Genomic DNA, 18418 nt, shown 5'->3' on the forward strand with positions numbered 1-18418 from the left:
ATCAGTAAATAGGTACCTGGGAGTTAGACAGCTGCTATGGGCTGAATCCTGGCGATGTGTGCGCGCGCGCGCGTGTAAGAAATATGTAGTAGATATAACAGAAGAAAAAAATATTGACTGGGAGTCAGTACATTAGAAAGCCGACGGGTAGAAAGGCAGAGTCCGATCCTTCAGGCACAAATAGTTAATCCAAATATCAGACACACACACACACACACACACACACACACACACACACACACACACACACACACACACACACACACACACACACTTCGCTGGAAGACAGAAGAGTTAGGGGAGACATGATCACCACATTCAAGATTCTGAAGGGAATTGATAGGGTAGATAAAGACAGTCTATTTAACACAAGGGGAACACGCACAAGGGGACACAGGTGGAAACTGAGAGCCCAAATGAGCCACAGAGATATTAGAAGGAACTTTTTTAGTGTCAGAGTGGTTGACAAATGGAATGCATTAGGAAGTGATGTGGTGGAGGCTGACTCCATACACAGTTTCAAGTGTAGATATGATAGAGCCCGATAGGCTCAGGAATCTGTACACCTGTTGATTGACGGTTGAGAGGCGGGACCAAAAAGCCAGAGCTCAACCCCCGCAAACACAACTAGGTGAGTACAACTAGGTGAGTACACACACACACACACACACACACACACACACACACACACACACACACACACACACACACACACACACACACACACACACACAGGAATCAGAACGCCAGTTGATTGACAGTTAAGAGGCGGGACCAAAGAACCAGAGCTTAACCCCCACAAGCACAACTATGTGGGTACAACTAGGTGAGTACACATACACACACACACACACACACACACACACACACACACACACACACACACACACACACACACACACACACACACACACACAAGCAGCAAAGTAAAAGGGCATGGAGAAACTATAGGAATAACAGGACACTTGAGAGCAGAGAAAGATATCAGAATGCCAGGAATGAATATGTCAGGGTGAGAAGGGAGGCAGAAAGACAATACGAAAATGACATCGCAAGCAAGGCAAAGACTCAGCCTAAATTGCTGAATAGCCACATCAGGAGAAAAAGAACAGTAAAGGAACAGGTTATGAAATTAAGAATAGGGGAAGAAAGATTCACTATAAACGACAAGGAAGTGTGTGAGGAACTGAATAATAAATTTCAGGAGGTCTTCACCTTAGAGCAAGGAGAAATCCCAGAGATAAGAGAGAGAATAGCTAACCAGGAACCACTGGAAGAGTTTGAGATTACCAGCGGGGAAGTAAGGAAGTGTTTACTAGACTTGGATGTGACTAAGGCTATAGGCCCAGATGGAATCTCCCTTTGGATACTAAAGGAAGGAACAGAAGAACTGTGCCTGCCCCTCTCCATAGTGTACAACAAATCACGGGCAACAAGGAAACTGCCAGAAATTTGGAAAGCAGCTAACGTAGTCCCGATATACAAGTAAGCGGATAGACAGGAGACACTGAACTACAGGCCAGTGTCCCTAACCTGCATACCATGCAAGCTGATGTAGAAGATTGTGCGAAGAAAGCTAGTGAAACATCTGGAGCGAAAGAACGTTGTAACACAGCATCAACATGGGTTCAGGGATGGCAGGTCCTGCCTCATAGGGTAACTTGAATTCTACGACCAGGCAACAAAAATCAGACAAGAAAGAGAAGGATGGGCAGCCTGCATATTTTTGGATTATCAGAAAGCCTTTTATACAATACCACACGAGAGGCTAGTGAAAAAGCTAGAGATGCAGGCCGGTGTGAAAGGGAAGGTACTCCATTGGATAAAGGAGTACCTAAGCAACAGAAGACAACGAGTCAGTGTGAGGGGTGAGGTCTCAGATTGGCGAGACGTTACAAGTGGAGTCCCTCAGGGGTCAGTCCTTGGACCTATACTGTTTCTGATATATGTAAATGATCTCCCAGAGGGTAAAGAATCGTTCTCTCAATGTTTGCTGATGATGCAAAAATTATGAGGAGGATTGAAACACAGGATGATAGTAGGAGGCAACAAGATGACCTAGACAGACTGAGTGAATGGTCCAACAAATGGCTGTTGAAGTTCAACCCGAGTAAATGCAAAGTAATGAGACTAGGCAGTGGAAACAGGAGGCCAGACACAGGATACAGAATAGGAGATGAAGTACTTAATGAAACGCACAGAGAGAAAGATCTAGGAGTTGATAGCACACCAAACCTGTCTCCTAAAGCCCACATAAAAAGAATAACGTCTGCGGCATATGCGAGGCTAGCTAACATCAGAACAGCGATCAGGAACCTGTGTAAGGAATCATTCAGAATCTTGTACACCACATATGTAAGACCAATCCTGGAGTATGCGGCCCCAGCATGGAGCCCGTACCTTGTCAAGCACAAGACGAAGCTGGAAAACGTCCAAAGGTATGCCACTAGACTAGTCGCAGAACAAAGAGACATGAGTTACGAGGAAAGGCTGCGGGAAACACACCTTACGACCATGAAGGACAGAAGAGTAAGGGAAGACATGATCACAAGCTACAAAATCCTCAGGGGAATCAACCAGGTAAACAAAGATAAACTATTCAACACTGGTGGTACGCGAACAAGGGGACACAGGTGGAAACTGAGTACCCACATGACCCACAGGGACATTAGAAGGAACTTTTTCAGTGTCAGAGTAGTTAATGGATGGAATGCATTAGGCAGTGATGTGGTGGAGGCTGACTCCATACACAGTTTTAAATGTAGATATGATAGAGCCCAGTAGGCTCAGGAATCTGTACACCAGTTGATTGACAGTTGAGAGGCGGGACCAAAGAGCCAAAGTTCCACCCCCGCAAACACAAATAGGTGAGTACAAACAGGTGAGAACACACACACACACACACACACACACACACACACACACACACACACACACACACACACACACACACACACAACCAGCTACCCAGTAACACCAGCGGGGAGGGCAACCCCACCACCCACCTCTGCATAGAAAACCCCCCAACCCCAGACCTTCCCTGCCCCCAACTCAAATACTCAGCCAAATCTCCCTCCCCCCACACACAATCCCCACCCTTCTACCCCTCCCTTCCTCCTGCCGAGTCCCCCACCCTCCCCCCTTTCCTTCCTGTCCTCCCTCCCCTTTCACCCCATAACCTCCCTGTCCCTCTCCTTTCACTTGACCCCCCACCCGTCATCCCAGTGTCCTCTGCAACCCTGTTATCCACCTCACAAAACCTCACACCCATGGAAAAGCTTCCCCCACCAGCAGAACACTCACCAACGAGGTTATTTGAGAAGGGACAGAAGAAAGTGAGCCTCAAGGCAATGTACACCAACACAGATGGAATTACCAATAAAGCAAATGAACTTGGAGAATGGGTACTAGAGGAAACCCCAGACATAATAGCTCTCACGGAAACAAAGCTAACAAAAACCATAACAAATGCAGTGCTTCCACAGGACTATTATGTTATGAGGAAAGAGAGGTAGAAGGAAGTGGTGGTGGTGGTGTAGCTCTGCTGGTAAGAAAAGGCTGGGATTTTGAGGAGTTGGTTGTTCAGGGATGTGAAGGTTTCAGTGACTACATAACAGGTGCAATAACAACTGGAGGGCAAAAAATTATAGTCATAGTCATATATAATCCACCACCAAATGACAGAAGACCCAGACAGGAATATGATAGAAACAACATGGCCACCATTAACATAATAGAGAGAGCAGCTTCTGTTGCTAGCAGGAATGGATCTGGACTACTAATCATGGAAGACTTCAACCATGGGTAGATAGATTGGGAGAAGAGAGACCCGCATGGAGGACCAGAAACATGGAGAGCTAAGCTGCTGGACGTGGCAACAAGAAACTTTCTAAGCTAGCACATCAAGGAACCAACAAGAATGAGAGGAGAAGATGAACCAGCAATGCTTGATTTGATATTTACCCTAAATGAGCGGATATAAGTGGAGTCAAGATGGAAGCACCCTTGGGAATGAGTGATCACAGTGTATTGAACTTTGAGTACCTGGTAGAGCTAGGAACTATCTCCCCAAAAAAAGAACTAGGAAACAAAAGGCTGGCATAACGAAAGGGAAATTATGAGGAGATGAGAAGCTTCCTAAGGGAAATACCTTGGGACACAGACCTCAGAGCTAAGTCTGTACAAGATATGATGGACTATGTTACCCAAAAGTGTCAGGAGGCAGTAAGCAGATACATCCCAGCCCAAAAGGAAGAGTACGAGAAGCAAAAGAAGAATCCATGGTATAATAGGGCATGTATGGAAGCAAAGAAACTGAACAAAAGGGCGTGGAGGAACATCCGGAATAACAGAACACCAGAAAGCAGAGAGAGATACCAGTGAACCAGGAGTGAGTATGTCAGGGTGAGAAGAGAAGCAGAGAAAAGTTATGAAAATGATATAGCAAACAAAGCCAAGACCGAACCAAAGCTACTCAACAGTCACATCAGAAGGAAAACAACAGTGAAAGAACAGGTAGTGAAACTTAGAACAGGCGAGGACAAGTATACAGAGAATGACAAAGAGGTGTGTGAAGAACTCAACAAGAGGTTCCAGGAAGTCTTCACAATAGAACAAGGTGAGGTTGCTGTGCTAGGAGAGGAGGCAGTAAACCAGGCAGCCTAAGACGGTTCGAAATTACGAGAGATAAGGTCAAGAAACACCTGTTGGATCTGGATGTGAGAAAGGCTGTTGGTCCAGACGGGATCTCACCATGGGTATTGAAAGAGTGTGTAGAGGCACTCTGGTTGCGACTCTCCATAGTCTGGTCACTGGAGACAGGAGACCTACCCGAAATATGGAAGACGGCTAATGTGGTCCCAATATACAATAAGGGTGACAGACATGAGGCACTGAACTACAGGCCAATGTCCTTAACTTATATACCATGCAAGGTGATGGAGAAGATTGTGAGAAAAAATCTAGTAAAACATCTGGAGAGAAGAGACTTCGTGACAACCCATCAACATGGGTTCAGGGAGGGTAAATCTTGCCTTACAGGCTTGATAGTGTTCTATGACCAGGTGACAAAGATTAAGCAAGAAAGAGAAGGCTGGGCGGACTGCATTTTATTGAACTGTCGAAAAGCCTGTGGCACAGTACCTAATAAGAGGCTGGTGCATAAGCTGGAGAGACAGGCAGGAGTGATTGGTAAAGTGTTCCAGTTGATAAGGGAGTAAATAAGCAATAAAAAGCAGAGTTACAGTGAGGGGTGAGACCTCAGATTGGCGTGAAGTCACCAGTGGAGTCCCACAGGGCTCTGTACTCGGTCCTATCCTGTATCTGTTATACGTAAATGATCTCTCGGAGGGTATAGACTCATTCCTCTCAATGTTTGCTGACGACGCCAAAATTATGAGAAGGATTAAAACAGAGGAGGACAGCTTGAGCCTTCAAGAAGACCTGGGCTAACTGCAGGAATGGTCGAACAAGTGGTTGCTAGAGTTTAACCCAAGCAAATGTAATGTAATGAAGATAGGTGTAGGGAGCAGGAGACCAGATACAAGGTATCATTTGGGAGATGAAATTCTTCAAGAATCAGAGAGAGAGGAAGACCTGGGGGTTGCAATCACGCCAGACCTGTACCCTGAAGCCCATATCAAGAGGATAACATCAGCGGCATACGCCAGGGTGGCCAACATAAGAACGGCATTTAGAAACTTGTGTAAGGAATCATTCAGAACTTTGTATACCACATATGTCAGACCAATCCTGGAGTATGCAGCTCTAGCATGAGGTCCATGTCTATTCAATCATAAGACTAAACTGTAGAAGGTTCAAAAGTTTGCACCCAGACTAGTACCCGAGCTGAGAGGTATGAGCTACGAGGAGATTCTACGAGAGTTAAACCTCTCGTTGCTGGAAGACAGAAGAGTTAGGGGGACATAATTACCATATACAAGATACTCAAAGGAATTGATAGGGTTGATAAAGACATGCTATTTAACACAAAGGACACGCGCACTTGGGGACAGAGGTGGAAATTGAGTGCCCAAATGAGCCACAGTGATATTATAAAGAACTTCTTTAGTGTCAGAGTGGTTGACAAATGGAATGCATTAGGCAGTGATGTGGTGGAGGCTGACTCCATACACAGTTTCATGTGTAGATATGATAGAGCTCATTAGGCTCAGGAATCTGTACACCTGTTGATTGACAGTTGAGAGGCGGGACCAAAGAGCTAGAGCTCAACCCCCGCAAGCACAACTAGGTGAATACACACACACACAACGAAAAGGTAAACTCGCAGTATTCAATATATATATATATATATATATATATATATATATATATATGTTACTAAAACCTGTAGACATTACAAACTTTAATTTAATAAAACTCACGAAGATGATTACGTGTTCTCCTTTCCATTCTCAGTCTTAAATGTTTTAATTGCTACAGCAAGCAATTAAGCCTTCAGCTACAGCGAGTTATCCGCACGAAGGCTCTCAACCACCACCTCCTCTAACTCTTCACTCTCAGCAGTTTACAATGACAACATATTTACATTGACGCTTACACTTTCGCCAACACCTTTTGTGTACATTATAAACCATAAGTGCCCTCAGGACCGTCGCGGCGCCACTCCAAAAAACAAGAAAAATAAGAATAATACAGAACAGCATTATTAAACAACCAATCAACCAGCTACCGCCCTAACACCAAACAACAGCAACCAAAGCAAGAACCACCACCACCACCACCACCACCACCACCACCACCACCACCACAATCACCACCACCACCACCACCACCACCACCACCACCACCACCACCACCACCACCACCTCAACAAACAGTGCAGTAATCCCAGCAGTTTTCCTCCCTCCCAGTACACAAAGCCGCCCCCTCCAGTGGCCCCCACCACACGGCTCCAACTTTCAATGGAACACCGCCACAGCCACCTGACTTCCACATTGACAATGCGTCTCCTGCTCGATTTTTCCCCAGTTTCTGATCGGGAACAATATGAGGTTGACAGTGGGTGAGAGGGGGGAGGGAGTGGATGACAGTGGGTGAGAGGGGGGAGGGAGTGGGTGACAGTGGATGAGAGGGGGGAGGGAGTGGATGACAGTGAGCGAGAGGGGGGAGGGAGTGGATGACAGTGGGTGAAAGAAGGGAGGGAGTGGGTGACAGTGGGTGAGAGGGGGGAGGGAGTGGATGACAGTGGGTGAGAGGGGGGAGGGAGTGGATGACAGTGGGTGAGAGGGGGGCAGGGAGTGGGTGAGAGAGCGGAGGCAGTGGATGACAGTGGGTGAGAGGTGGTCACTGTCAGTGGGAGATGTGTTGATTAGAAGGGAGGTAGGGCGGCTGTGGGGGTAACTTGCACTTCAGATGTGGTTCAAATTTATGTGATATTGTTTTTATAAAAGGAAAGATGGAGATGAGAGAGAAGAATACACAAATTATAACTATACCAGCAGACAAATAAATATACATATACACGTGAATATACACCTATATGGGTTCACGTATACACAATTATGTTCAAACACATACAAGCAGAGATATACAAATAACTCAAAGAAAACACTCACACACAAACACTCACGCAGACAACACAAACACACAAAGCTACAGAGAGACTTGCAAAATGTACAGTATGGACTAAATCAGGTGGCTGTTAGAGTTTAACTCAGCAAATGCAAAACACTGAAGTAATATGAAGAGAAAATTAAAGCAGACAAGTCCTCACATGGTGAACATCTCCTGATACAAATAGATACTTTAAACCATATATGCAAGGTTCGTCAACATATTAATTGCCTCATAAATCTGAAATTATCTTCAGAATACCGTATATAACGTATATCAGACCAGCTACGGAATATGCAACGCCAGCATGGAATCATAATGCCAAACACAAACGAGACGAAGAAGTTACGAAGGTATGCTACCAGGATAGTCACAGAGCTGAGAAGCATAGTTACAAAGAACGACACTTAGTTAAACAACGTATTCCTGAAAGCGAAACAATACTGGGAGACATGAATCCCGACATGTCGAATGATAAGGAGACCTGGTACAATAGAAAGTACTCTAATAAACCCCAATGAAAATTGAAATAATATTTTCATTGTCAGAAAGCCAAGAAGAAGAATGAATTTCAACGACAAGGAGCGAAGCCAGCTTAAACAGTTTCGAATATAGATATCACCCCCAAAAAATTTGTTCGGTTACATTTAACACCATTTAAAGTTGAGAGGCGAGACCCAAGAGCTACAGCTTAACCCCCCCCCCCCCCATAACAAACTAAACAAAGAGACACACGTCCCGGATGTCGCAGACGGACCATCAAGGCCACGCGTCCTACTGCTCCTTAATTAATTCATCAATTATTCATAACACATAGTTTGGGATGACACGCGGCGCATCTGGTCGGCCCAGAAGCATGATTAAACATGGACGAGAAAAAACAGTCAATAGAGGGAAAAGAATTATGTGTATATTTTATATATATATGTATGTGTATATATATATATATATATATGTATGTGTATATATATATGTATGTGTATATATATATATATATATATATATATATATATATATATATATATATATATATATATATATATATACATATATATATATATATATATATATATATATATATATATATATATATATATATATATATATATATATATATATATATATATATATATATATATATATATATATATAGTGACGATAATCTCTTTCAAGAGAGATTGAGCCTGCTCTTCTCTACATGAAGATACGTATTTTATTCAAGAATAAGATGCTACCTTCAAGATACGTCTCTCAGTAGCACAAAACGTTTTGACCAGGAGGCAAAACGTACCCGAAACTCACCCCCTACTCCACTCCCTCCACGCCGGTTCGTCATCAACCAGCCAACTACCCTTCCCAGCCTGCCTGCTCCTGATTGGTGACTCGCCGACTGCACACTGCACCTCAGCGCCCTCTACCTGAGTTGATGTATGGGCTTGGTCCAGCCATTGAAGTCAAAATATCCTTGTGCTCTCCAGCCGTGAACAACTAACTGATATACGCTGTCTATCAGCTGGATGTCTCGCAGCTAGCGCTAATATTCTCAGCACCTAATTATTTTTCACCTTTAAACATTATATTATTGTAGAGTAACTTCATCCCTATTATTCATTTATGATATATTGTTTTTGACTTGTTCTTTTGCACTGTACATTGCCAAGGGATTGTCTTTGTTTATATTTGTTTTCTAGATTAATTAAAGTTTCATTGTTCATATTTTGTATTTTGCATGTCTTCCCTTACTTTACCACAGACAGACAGAAAACAGGCAAGCAGTCTATCTTTTTTTTTGTAAGTGTGACTAGGCATTGCCACCTGCCATTGGAGGACTGCCGAACATCTACACTCCAACACTTTCCTGTCACATTTAATGGGGGCCTGTCCACGGAGCTTCACTCAGGTACTAGTACCAGAACGTCAATTTGTGGTAAGCGTACTTAACTTTGATACAGTTGCTTTTGAAAATTTTCATTACTTTTAATATTTATATGGTGCTGTGTGTATTGTGCATTCCGAGAGTAGCATATAGTGAGTGTTGGATAGCTTTGGATTACGTGGTGACTGGAGGCCTCAGTCATTCTCTTAATTGGTCATCCCTCCCTCCGTGTTATTACTCGTGTTTACCACCTATTGTTCCTAGGATATTTCAATCTCAGACAGATCATCATTTTGGGTACCTTGGTACTTTGGTTTGTCTTTGGGTCAAAGCACCCTATTTTCTGCAATCCGACTGAAGGAGGATAAAGAGGGCCATAGTTCCTTCAGCACGGACTACGTTGCTGAGTTGGGACCTCAGCAGCAGTTCTCGTCACCAGTTGACACTCGCACCCCTACTCGTCGGTCAGAGATGATGATATTTACTTTGGTAGGGAATTAGCTTTCTTTTTTCAGAGCACAAAGTTCGCTAATTCTGTAAGTATCATATTTCATTTAGTGGGAAAACCCTTGCTTCTGTCCTATAGAGAATCGGCAAGGTATGCCTACATTCTTGGACTACCTTATTCACTTTTGGAACAATTAAATGTTTCATTTGTTTTAGAAACTCAGTTTCATTTATTTAGTAGGATTTTCTTGCACTTATTCTCTTACATTGAGTACCGGGTACAAGATTTCCTGCGATTTTGATTGACTAATCATTTACCATTCTAAAAATTAACGTTAATTGTTAAATATTAAATTCCACTGGATAGTTACCAGTTGCCACGTTATCCTGTTACTGACACTTACCATATCACAAGTATTCGTGTACATTTATTTGCTATTTTTCACCATGTTTCGTCTCCCAGCTTTTCGTAACAATCCAGCAGGTGAAATAGGAACCTTAAGTCTTGCCAAGAGGACCGAATTACAAACTCTTGCACACGACTATCAACTAGATGTTCCCCATAGAGCCAACAAAAATGAATTGCATAACTTAGTAATGGATCACCTCTTAGATGAAGTGAAGATTGACTCTGAAACTCACGAAACTTATTCTATTGCAGATAAACATGATCTGGCAACTATAAAACTCAAGCTCGAACTTGCAAAACTCGAGCGGGAGCAACAGCAAGAAGCTCTACAAATGAAGAAAGAAGAAGCTGCAATCAGGAAAGAACAGCAAGAAAGAGAGGCGGCCCTGGCGAAAGAAGCTCTACAACTGAGGAAAAGAGAAGCTGCAAAGAGGAGAGAAGAGCAAAAACGTGAGATGGCCCTATTCAGAGAGCGTGAGCGAGTACAGCTTGATGCAAAACAACGCCACCTGGAGATACAACGCGAGCATGACAAACAGCAAGCGGGTACCAGGGGAGTTGCGTGGTGACCGCCGGCCAGGTCGGACGTTCCTGAGGTCTCTCCGCACTGGCGAGTGTTTACGTTGGGTGATCGCTTGTTTGCCCTGCTGGTGGTGGTTTGCCACTGACGGGGTGACGTTTGCTTCGCCATGGGGACGTTTCGCCCTCCAATGAAGAGGACGCTGTCAGCTGGTCTGGCGTTTACGGTGCCGGTCGACCATCCATTGGTTGGTGTCGCCCTAGTGGACGAGCTGCATGTGCAGCTGTCTGACCTGGTGGGCATCCAGCTGCTTCAGAGCCACCGTGCTGTGGTCAAGTTCCGCCTCCAGGCTGCCTTTCAGGCGTTTCTCGAGCGGTGTGAGGGGCATGTTTACCCTCTCCCTGATACTGCTGGCTCCGTTAAGGTAGTGAATCTTAGTGTCACCTTGACGTCTGTGACGGTGCATGGTGCCCCCTTCGAATTTCAGGACGACTTTTTAACCTCCTGTTTCGAACGGTTTGGGACGGTGTTAAGTGTTCGTTGGAACAAGGTCGTTGCCGGGCACTGCGTTGGTATGCTTGACGGCTCCCGCACCCTGACGATGTCGCTGAAGTGTAGTGTACCGTCGTCGATGTCCGTGTTGGGATACACGCTCCGCTGCCAGTACCGGGGTCAACCGCGCACCTGTTATCGGTGTGGTCACGAGAGTCATCTGGCTGCTGCGTGCGACGTGGAAGCGACTGGTCGTGTGCATGTTCTTCGTGCGGAGGATTTTCCGCCCCTGTTGCGTTCGGGCGGTTTGGGTGCTGTGCCTGAGGCGCCTGACTGCCTGTCTGCTGCTCTGCCTGTTGAGGCGAGCTCTACGGCCTGTGCGACACGTCTAGTGACAGCTGTGGCCCATGGGGTTGTTCAGCCGGTGTGTGAGGGTGTCGGGCTGTCGCCTGAGCTGTGTGTAGTGAAAGGTGTCCAGAAGGAGGTTCATGTTCCGCCCCCGCCTGTGGATGTGATACCGGCTCCCGGGGACGCGGGTTCTGCTGTTTTGGAGGGGGTTCTTCGGCGTGGTGAGGTGCCTGCCGTGCCTGTGTGTGTTGACTCCTGTAGTTCTGCTCTTCCCATTCCTTTGCAGAAGCGTGCACGTCGGTGTTCTGAGGCTGTTTCCGTGGATGATGTAGACAGTGTGGGTGATGTGGCCTCTGTGGACTCTTCGGACGGTGCGGGTGTGGCCTGTGTGGATATGACGACGGTGGCTGTGCCTGCGGCGGGGCCTGCTGGGCGTGGTGTGGTGCGGCCTGTCTCGAAGCGTTCGCGGCGGGCTCGGAGTGTCTCCCCCCTTCGTGGTGTGCCTTGGGAGGAGGTGGGGGAGTATGGTGCTCAGCTGGCGTCCCCCGCCGAGGATGATGGTGCTGTGAGGGGCTCAAACGTTGCTACCTGTGCCCCCCCTCCTGCGTCTCCTGCTGTTGGATCCCCGCAGTGGGGGGTTGTCCCTGATGGTCGGGACCTCGTCGTGAAGTTGCGGAAAGATGTGCGCCAGGGGGCCTCGGCTCCTGTGCCTTGTGGTGGGGTCGCTGCCGCGCCTGCAGTTCCCCCTCCTTCCTTGCCCCGGTCTGGGGGTTGCCTAGTCCCGTCTGCTGGGGTCGTGCCCTGTGAAGGTCCGGAGTTGGGCCCTTATCGGGATGCCAGGGTGCTTCCGATCCCGTGGTGCTCGTCCACTATCTGGGTGTCGTCAAAGAAGGAGTTTGTTTATAGGGTGCCAGATAGGATGTCTCAGCCGAAGCTACTGCCTGATGGCCGGCTGCCCGTCGACCTGTGGGTGGTTTGGGAAGCGTACCGCTTGCGCATTTCCGTTCCGTAAGTTTCCGGAGAAGTATTAGTTCCCGTCTTGCGCACCCCGCTACGCCGTGCCTGGATCAGCTGCCTCAGTGACCATGACGCCCCGCCCCCCGGTGCGGGGAGTCTCCCTCTAACGTTCGCCTCTGTTTTCGTCGCTACTCCTCTCTCTACGGCCCTTCAATCTACCGCTTTTGACTTTCTTCTCCTCCTCACCATCAACGCGTCTCCTTACATCTGTCCTGGTGCAGTCATCGGGAGGGTTTCCCCTTCATGCAAACTGCACCTATTCTCAAGAAGAAGAAGAAACAGCAAGCGGATATGGCTATAGAATGTCGTCAACGAGAACTCACGTTGGAAACTACACACCACACTCAGCGCCAACAAGCTACCGCTAGTCTTCCAGTAAGTTTCAATGTCTCCCATGCAAGTAAATTAATGCCACCATTCGTTGAGACAGAGATTTATGTCTTTTTCACCACTTTTGAGACCCTAGCTAATAAACTTAGCTGGCCAGCAGATCAATGGTCTACCCTTCTCAGAGTGCATCCCACAGGTAGAGCTGCGGTTACTCTCAGTACCTTAGCGTCTGAGAATGACTACCAGACCCTGAAGCAAGTAGTGTTGGACGCCTACCTGCTCTCCACCGAAAGCTACAGACGAAAATTCTGTGACTATCTAAAGGCAAGTCACACCACCTTTCTAGAATTTGCCAATACCAAGAAAAGATATTTCATGAAATGGCGGGAAGCAGCACATGTCTCTACGTTTTCAGAGCTCATCAACCTCATGCTAGTTGAGGAATTCTTGAGACGTGTTCCCCCTTCTGTCCGTTTATATTTAGCAGATAATGAAGAAACCGACTACATCAAATGTGCGAAATCAGCTGACACATACAGCCTCATCCACCGGCTTACACCATCACCACCTCCCAGTAAGAAGTCTTGGTATAGTTATGATAAAGTAGGTACAGATCAAGCAAGCTCTCAATTGTATTGTAAGTATTTCAAACTCTATGGACATACCATAGATAGATGTGGGAAGGCTCAATACAAAGGCAATGAAACAACTAAAAACAAACCGATTCCTCCTAAGTCCGGTAAGCCTGTGATGAATGTTGGTGTTCCTATTAATGATCTTTCTCTCTTCAGCAAACACCTGTATCCTGGAACTGTCTCTACCAATGGTACAGATTCGGAGAGACGTTTCAAATTGAAGATCTTCAGGGACACAGCGGCTCTTCAGTCCATAATATTGAAATCAGTTGTGCCTAACATCACCTACATCGGGGAAACCGTCCTTATCACTGACCTCACTGCTATCGTTCCATATCCACTCGCCAGAGTCCACCTGGATTATCTTTTTGTGACCGGTGAAGTCCAAATCGCCATCAGGGAGAAGCCTTTTCCCACGTCTGGAGTGCAACTTCTCCTGGGCAACGACTTGGCAGAAGATTTGCAACCGTCCAACCTGATCATCATGGACAAACCCCAGGTGTGTAACTCTGTTGTGGACAATCCCATCTTTAAATATGTTTCAGCAGAGGTCCAAGAAAGTGATGAAGTTTCTCCTCCGGTTTTGGTGACCACCCGTGCACAAGCTGCACGCCCGCAACCAGCTGACTCTATTGCTTCCGCTGTCCCTCAAGACCCTCTGAATCTACCACCAAATCTTACCAGTTTGGAGTTCCGTAAGTTACAGAGGGAAGATCAATCATTAACACCATTATTCTTCCAGGCTGAGACTTAACCTGACAGTATCCCTGGGTTCTTCCTAGAAAATCAGTTGCTCTACCGCAGGTACAGACCCAGTAAGCTGAAGGAGGACGACGATTGGGCAAATGTCGAACAACTAGTGGTTCCCACCAGCCTACGGCCCGATATTCTACACCTGGCCCACGGAGCTCTTTCTCACTATGGTTTTAACAAAACCTACCACGGAATCAGACAAGACTACTACTGGCCAGGTATGGTTAAGGACGTCAAAAAGTACGTGCAACAGTGTCATACATGTCTGATGGCAGGTAAACCTAACATCTCTATTCCCCAGGCCCCATTGACTCCTATTCAGGTGCCAGCGGAACCTTTCCACAGACTCATCATAGACTGTGTTGGTCCTTTACCCCGGACTAGTTCTGGCAACGCCTATATACTAACTATCTTGTGTCCTACCACCAGATTCCCCATAGCAGTTCCAGTAAAGAACATTACGGCTGCTACTGTGGTGAAACAACTAATGAAGATCTTCACCCAGTATGGATTTCCAAGAGAGGTTCAAAGTGACTGTGGCACCAACTTCACCAGTGATCTCTTCAAGAAGACACTGGAAGAGTTCAACATCACACAGGTACTGTCCAGCCCCTATCATCCTGCTTCACAGGGTTCTCTTGAACGTAGTCATCAGACTATTAAAGCACTCCTAAAGAAATTTTGCAATGAAACCTTGAAGAACTGGGATAAACAACTTGACCTCATTATGTGCATTTTCAGAAGTCTACCCAATGAGTCTCTAGGAGTATCTCCTTATGAGATGCTCTACGGACGTAAGTGCCGTACTCCTCTCAAAGCTTTCAAAGACTCTCTACATAATGCCACCTTCAGTGACCCTCAGAATGTGCCCCAGTTTCTTTAAAACTTAAAACACATTCTAGAGAGAGTACGTAAATTTGCTAATGACAATATAATGAAAGCTCAGGAGAGGATGAAGATTAATTTTGACCAACGCAGCAAACTAAGGAAATTTAAACCAGGAGACTTCGTGTTGGCATATTTTCCTATCCCAGGTTCTCCATTGCAAAACAAGTTTTCAGGACCTTATGGCATCAAGGAGTGCAGAAACAATCACAACTACGTTCTTGAGACTCCAGGTAGGCGGCGGAAGACCCTGTTGTGCCACGTCAACCTCCTGAAGCAGTATCAAGGTACTCCACCTACTGTGTTGGTATCATTATCCACTTTTAAAGGTCAATACCTCCACAGTGAGACCTTCCCTGCTTCTCCTCCCGAAAGCACTAACACTGAGTCAGTGCCTTTCCAACAGTGCCTTAAGGAAATCCTTAATGATCTTCATACATATTTGCAGGACAGTAATAGTGCTCCTCTCATCAGAATCTTCAAGGAACATCAGAAGTTGTTCAGCGATGATCCACAGGAGTGTAATGTGGTTCAGCACGACATCCAGCTGCTCCCTGACACCTGGCCGATTCGTCAACCTTTCTACAGAATCAGCCCGAGCAAAAAGGAAGTTATGTGTGCTGAAGTACAGTACCTCCTGGATCATGGGCTGGCCACCCCTTGTGAGTCCCCTTGGGCCTCACCCTGCATCTTGGTGCCGAAACCGCAAGGTAAAGTGAGGTTGTGTACTGATTACCGGAAATTGAATCTTGTGACTATCAAGGATGCTTATCCATTACCTAGAATAGATGACATCCTTGACGCCATTGGTAATGCTCGGTATCTATCAAAGTTAGACTTACTCAAGGGATACTACCAAGTATGTTTGACAGAGCGAGCTAAGGAAATATCTGCCTCTACCACTCCCTTTGGCCTTTACAGATACGAACGCCTTCAATTTGGACTATGTAATACCCCGGCCACCTTCCAGCGAGCTGTCAACCGCGTCATCCAGGGCTTAGATAACACCTACGCCTACTTGGATGACATCGTTGTGGCAACCAACACCTGGAGCGAACATCTGCTCCAGCTGCAACGATTGTTCGCCAAGCTCCTGACAGCCGGCCTCACCATCAACTTGGGCAAGTCCACCTTTGCCAAAGGTGAAGTGCGTTATCTTGGTCATGAGATAGGGATTGGCAGCATAGCTCCATTAAACATACATACCCAAGCCATCCAGCATTACCCACAGCCTACCACCAGGAAGCAGCTCCTGCGCTTCCTTGGTCTTGCCTCCTACTACCGTAGGTTTGTGAAGAATTTTAGTACGGTGGCGACACCTTTGATCACTTTAACCAGCCCCAAGCAACGGTATAATTGGACCATTCAGCAGACCATTGCTTTTGAACAACTTAAATTTCTGCTCTGTTCTAATCCTATTCTCGCCTCGCCAGATATCAAGAAGCCTTTCATCCTCCATGTCGACGCTAGTGGTACCGGCATCGGGGGTGTCCTGATGTAACAACGAGGCGAGGATGTTCTACCTGTTAGCTACTATGTAACACCGTAAAGGTGTTTAGTTTAGTTATATTTAAAATACATAGAGATTCAAGAGTCACAGACAGGGATTTGAGAAGGCGCCAGTTTGGTCGGCCTGAGTCTCACACCTCTAAGTGTTAATGACCTCAAGTGACCTGAGGTCAGATCATGCGAATTCCAGCTTGCTTCTGCTAATCTTATAATTGGAGCCTGGTAGCCTTCAAACATGCCGACGTTTAAGGAGTAGCTTGGTAGAGTGCCTGAGGCTATCTACTTGTGGGCGGAGTTAGCTACTAGGTTCCCCAATATATACTCGGAGAGCAGAGCATAGAAGAGAAAAAGAGGAGGAAGAGCAGGAGCCAGCCAGCAGAGCAGAGAAGACGGTCTAGCCAGGGAGGCTGTCAGCCGGTAGGGCGGGACAGTCTCTGTCAACTACAACCCCCCCCCCCCTCTCAATCCAGCTATAGGCAGACACTTGGTGAGTTCAGCATTAAGGTGACTTTTTCGTGTTTACAAATGTTGTGTGAGAAGCAGGGGCAGTCAAGTTGTAGGGTTCTCAAATTCTTGGATGATGGCTCACTTTGAATATTAATCTTTAACATTTTAATTGAATTGCTTAAATTATGATACTTATCATGTGAAATATAATTGAATTTATTATTTAAATGGTCTTTAACTTTGTTCCCTAGAGTTTTTGAGTTGAGATGAGAAAGCCTCTGCAGTTTCAAGATTTAATGAGTACATGATACAGATGGAACAGACTAATAAGGACCTCGTGTTAACATCTTTGAGAATTTGGTTATACAGACAAGTTCCATTCCTTGTCTTGTATGGAATGGTCTAGAATGGATGGTGGCAGCATTTCTTCTTCTACTATCTACTCTTCTACTTCTACTATCCACTCTTCTACTTCTACCTATCTACTCCTCTCCCTCCACCCCTCTCCGAACTCTCCCTTTCAACTAATGACCCTCCTCGCTCCTCCCACCTCTCTACCTCTCTCACCCCACACCCTCACTAATTACTTCACTAGTCATCTCTTCCCTTTCGTGTCTCTTATACGTTTGTGGCAGTGAAATGTGTTCTAGAGTTCTCTCTAGAGTTTTCGGGTAGCTGATCAAGTTACGGCGCCTTGTAGTCTTAGCACCTAGGTAGTCAAATGCCTAGGTTACAAGGTGTTGAACGAAAGAGGTTGCCGTAGGAACTCTGGAGGTGCTCTAGAATAATTAGCTAACTGAGGACGGGATAACGGACTAGAGAGAGCTGTTTCCCCCGACCTCGTTAGTTAACTGGGGGTTGGAATAATGGACAAGAGAGAGCTCTTTCTCCCACCCCCCGTTACAACTACAGCTAAAAGATAAAACCACAAGAGAAGAATTACAGCACGATCGAAAAGGAGCTACTCTCCATCGTCCTGAACTTGCAGCACTTTGAATCATACCTGCAAGGTGCTCGGTCTACCACCATCAACTCGGACCACAATCCCCTACGCTTCCTGCAGCAAGCCCAATTCAACAATCAACGGCTTCTACGATGGGCTTTATATCTGCAGAATTTCAACCTGGAGATCTTCTACATCAAAGGTTCTGACAACATTATAGCAGACGCCCTCT

Source organism: Procambarus clarkii, chromosome 4, assembly GCF_040958095.1.
Source record: "Procambarus clarkii isolate CNS0578487 chromosome 4, FALCON_Pclarkii_2.0, whole genome shotgun sequence".
Taxonomy (NCBI): Eukaryota; Metazoa; Arthropoda; class Malacostraca; order Decapoda; family Cambaridae; genus Procambarus; species Procambarus clarkii.